Source organism: Haplochromis burtoni, unplaced genomic scaffold, assembly GCF_018398535.1.
Source record: "Haplochromis burtoni strain Fernald_Lab_line unplaced genomic scaffold, NCSU_Asbu1 Contig_17, whole genome shotgun sequence".
Taxonomy (NCBI): Eukaryota; Metazoa; Chordata; class Actinopteri; order Cichliformes; family Cichlidae; genus Haplochromis; species Haplochromis burtoni.
The window spans coordinates 2451551-2456490 of record NW_024582378.1 but is presented as its reverse complement, the minus strand read 5'-3'; the positions used below and the strand labels follow the sequence as shown (position 1 = coordinate 2456490).

General features: G+C 39.4%; 1 long non-coding RNA gene across 1 annotated transcript in view; it reads right to left on the bottom strand.

Annotated features, from left to right (window-relative positions):
• Positions 1–3931, bottom strand: part of LOC121811875 — a 9935-nt gene extending 6004 nt beyond the window's left edge. Inside the window, exons 1-2 of the long non-coding RNA XR_006054076.1 lie at positions 3675–3931; positions 1053–1142 (exon numbers count right to left, since the gene is read on the bottom strand). This is a non-coding gene — a long non-coding RNA (uncharacterized LOC121811875). The remainder of the gene's footprint in view (positions 1–1052; positions 1143–3674) is intronic.
• Between the last annotated feature and the right edge of the window lie 1009 nt (positions 3932–4940).

Genomic DNA, 4940 nt, shown 5'->3' with positions numbered 1-4940 from the left:
TGTGTGTGTGTGTGTGTGTGTGTGTGTGTGTGTGTGTGTGTGTGTGTGTGTGTGTGTGTGTGAGAAAGAGTGAAGCAGTACATGACTCTGTGTGTTCTGCTGCGTGTTGTTTGTCAGTTGCAGCTCGGGGCAGGATTATTCTCTGCCACAAGAAGGAAACAGTCCTGGCGTTTTATGATAAATACCATTTTCTTTCCACCAACCTCCACCCCATAATAAACACACATATATTTAGCTTTCAACCTGGTTGGCCCCCTCTCTGATCTCACACACATGACATTTGCTGGGGCGAAATTCATTTACTTTGCACAGCGCTGGAGCCTGTTTTCTCATCAACCTGCAGATTCTCATCTAAAGGCTCTAGGGCAACACCACCCGTGGAATCTAAGGCTGTCCTTCAAGGAGGGGCAGTTATTTAACTTTTACCAGGCATTTAGAGAAAAAAAATATGCAGATGGCTGTGTTGGTGTTGATGTAGGAGAAAGATAACTTTTTAAAGATGAGATAAGGAAGCATGAAGAGGAAATTGAAACCCAGTAGTAATTTTTATCTGTGGGTTAGCAGGTTGACAAACCAAGCAAAACTGTAACTGCTGCAGGAAACAAAGAGGGGCAAAAAAACTGCAAGGAAACTGTGTAGGGTTTTTTAAAGTCATACATAGGGTGACCATATGTAAAGAGGACACTCGGCCCAGTCATGAAGAACTTTAATAATACTGTTTGTTTAAAGTGTTCTCTGTGCGGTTAATGAATGGTGAAATAAAAAATGTCTTTTTTTAGGCTTTTACAAGTCAGCAAGTACAAAAAAAGAGGGCGGTTGGTTACCCTAGTCATACAGTACTTATGATCAAAACTGACAGTGTTACATATGAGACCCGTGGTTTAAGTATTTGAAATGGAGGTTTATCAGAATATAAAACAGTGGTCGGTGGTTTACTACAAAAAAAGACTTTACATTTCTAGAAAGCTAACACACAACTATGCCACATGATAATAGTCACACTAACTCAGTCATGGTGCAAAATGCACTGGCAGAGGCTTTTGAGTACTCACATTTATTTGGTCAGTGCTGCTCCATGTGAAGGGTCCTCTGCTGGTTGCCATTGGTTGTGTAATGTGGGGATTGTTTTTTTTACTGGATCTCTGTTAGCAAGAAAAAAAACACAGCAAGTTTGGGACTTTCTCAGCCTCTCCACACAACTTCCTTGTTCTGGTTCACATGTGACTAAATTAACCAATCAGAAACCGGAAGGTTTATTGTCATTTTACACATACACACTGTAATTATGTTCTTGTTTTTATTTGTTTTGGGTTTTTTTTTTTTGTCAAATTAGAACAAGGTAACTGCTTCAAAGATGAGCATGCTAACATTTAAATATAAATAATTATGTAAACACACACACATGCACATACACAAAATGCAAATAGCTAAGTAAACGTTTTTTTTAGTGAATTTACATAAATCAATATGTGATAACATGAATTTACTTCTAAATCTTACACTTGTTTGTAGGTTGTTGAGAGTATTTTGTTTTGTTTGTTTTGTTTTCTGTTGTAAGAAGTGATTTTTGCTGGTGCATTTTTTTGTTTGTTGATGATTGTTTGTGGTTCAGTGCTCATTGTCCTTTGTGATTGTGGGCGGTTGAAATTTGTTTGTTTGGTTTTTTTGGAGGGGTGATGGCAAATATTGGTAGGTAGTTACATTTGTTGTTTCTTCTTTCATCCTTGTTGTTGGAAGGTGGTCATTTGTAGGTGGTTGTCTTTGGTGGCAGTTTTTATTTCTTTTGGTTATTGTGGTCTGTAGGTGGTTGCCGTTAGTTGTTGGTGAATATTTTTCGTTAATTACTTTTTTGCTGGAGATTGTTGATTGATTGCAGGTGATTCACAAAGCATGACTTATTTAGACGACACAGATGGTTTTTATAGGAAACTGCAGATAAAATGTATTTATCAGTATCATCATTATGTGATGCAAATTGACTGAAGGGATACTCACCACTTGCATGTGTAATGTCTTTGCTCACCTTATGTTGAGTTATTTGCATCTGACATTGCTCTGACCAGGAAAAACATCTGTTGTGACTTTCCTCCATTATATGTAGATGCTGTTTAAACTGTATTTCACTGGCTGATGTTGGTGCTTTAAGTGTCAGATAAGCTAAGACATGTACCTAGTCAGTTAAATAATAACTTGTTAAACCCAACTTTAAGTACAGGAGTACCAAAGCTTTCAAATGAGTTGCCTCCCAAAGATTCTTGGAGCCCATTTTGTGCCTCACGTTTCTCTCTTTACCAAATTTTTCCATTTAATGTGAACTTACCTCCTCCGCAACAACAACTTTTATTGCTAGAATTAATTCTGCCAGTCATGCTCAAATGCTTCCCCTACCTCAGTGTAAATAACCTGAAGCAATCAAAGCCGACAGGAAAACTTAAATTCAAATGCCTTTAAAGTCAAGCGCAAGTATGTTTGATTTAAGTCGTCATTTCCCAAACATAAATGCAGCTTTTGTTTAGAGACTATTGATTGGCACAAAGCCCCAAGCTGTACTTTCACTTACACCCTACCATTTCTTATAAATAAGATTCGACAGCTCTTCACTGATCTACTGGTTCATTGATCTGCGTACCGCACCCAAGGCTGATAGCTTCACTTTCTATGACAATTGGAAGCTCTTTGAAGCATGAATTGGGGGCGGTGAGTCCTTCCTGCTCAGTCTTCTCGCTTTTTCCCTCTCTGATTCTTACCCTCATACGTTCTATTCTGTGTTTTGCTCATCTCATGAATACAAAATGCAGAGTCCCTGCAATGCGCTTGGCTGCTGCCACTGCAGAAGGTCTTAACCATTAGTGAGAATAATCCATAGCTATGAAGTCCTGCCTTTTGCACTCCTCTGTAAGCTCCTTCCCCATACCCTGCGACTGACAGAGGTGGGCTGGAAAGAATGAAAGCCGCCATTATCGGCTGTTGGTCTGTATGTGACTCAGAGAGCATGAGTCATTATGTGCTGTAGAGAATATGACCTATAAAAAAAAAAGCTGTGACTTTCATAATTAGGTTAACCTATTTGTATGCTACTACCTTTCCTTGTGTCCCCGAGTCATGTGTCTGACAATGGAATGGCAAGGCTTCTGTGCTGCTCAAGGTTACATGTGTTGTTGATGCAAATCCTCTTTGAATATGGCCAATTTTAGCCATGCTGGCGGTGGCACTCTGGGGATGGAAGGGTTAGTTCACATCCAGGTCCACTGTTAGTTCAGCTACTGCATGGAGTGTTACGAAATTTGGTTCACACTGAGAAATTATATGGCCTCACCAGGCATTTATTTACTGCTTAAGTTAATCTTTATAGCTGCATCAAAGCCAGCCACAGTTATTTAAACCTTACAGATGTATTACTAAAGAAGATAAGACTCCACTCTCTCTGTTTTCTCTTTCCCTGTGTGTGAGATCACCAGGGAGCCCAAAAGGTCAACCTACATCCATCAGTATGTTCCATCGGGTGTGAATGATTGCCACCAATTGTGCCAAAATTGCTATAAGCAAGAGGAGGAGGAGGAAAATGGGAGGATTTGGAGGGAGGTGAAGAGGAGAGATTAGATTCACCCTCTGTGGCCTCATGTGCTGAGACAACAACCCACCCCACATCCAGGTACCATAGCAGTGTTTCTCACCTTCATGCACATTCAAATTCACGTCCGCAGAGGCAGGAGCCGTCATATAAGCCTCATTTTGAAAACACACTTCCCCCGCTGAAGCTTTCTTTTCTGCTGATAAAACAAATTCCTGCGCTCTTGTGATTACAGCTGTTGTCACTGGGTTTTCATCAGGGGGCCTCTCCAGTTCGCTTGCTTTTACTGCTCTTTTTTCTAAATTCTCAGCTCATCGTGCAGCTTCATCACTAGAGGCTCGATAGTGCTTCAGAACATGGAGGACCTGAAGGGGACAGAGACAGGTGTGTGTGTGTGTGCGTGTGTGTGTGTGTGTGTGTGTGTGTGTGTGTGTGTGTGTGTGTGTGTGTGTGTGTGTGTGTGTGTGTGTGTGTATTAATATTTCTGTCCCAGTACATTTCTGTACTGGAAAATCAGTACTAGAGTAGGGAACCTGAAATGAAAGAAATGAAATTATAGTAGCACCTCTAATCACATGTAAAAAACTGTTTCAGACACAGGAGTAGTAAACTAGCTAGCTAGATAACTAGTGTTTAAGCTAGTTAGTTGATTAAACAGAAAACAGAAAATGATAAACTGAGATGTGGAAATAATTTTGTTGAACTTTTATTTTGCCAAGTTTGAGGCTTAATATTTGCCTGTTAAACAAATCTAAGCACACTTACTACACCACCATATGAGAGATATTTGTCAAAACAACAACGGGTGGTGCTTCCATCAGATATTAAAAATCAAGAATTTAATCACTTATGAATGTGACAGACTGGAGAAAAAGATGTTTGCTACAGCAAAATTAGTGGCAGGGGAAGCAGGTTTGAAGCAAACATCCTGACGTTTAGCAGTAAATGTGGTTCAAAACACACTTTGTAGCTGATAACTCCACCTGGTCAAAGGCAATAACTGATGCCAAAAGCAGCTTTATTTTCAAGGCTTTTTCTATCTAATATCGCTCCATGGAGGTAAAACTAAAACTGTACATGCCTCCGATGTTGCATGCAGGTAAAAGCCAGTGATGCTGAATATGTGCCCGCTTTAAGACTGGGGAACAGCTAGAACATTAATAAAGTTTATAAGCATTTATAATCAATAATTTAATGTTTAGATGCATGTAAGGCAGTTATACTTACAGCTGCAACTGTGGTGTTGTCTGAGAAAAAATAGATACTAAATATAAAAACTAAATATAAAAACAATGTGCTTTTTTATGTAATGTCAACAATTGTCCTATTTTAGGATCACATAGTATACCATAGTTGTGCACTAATTATT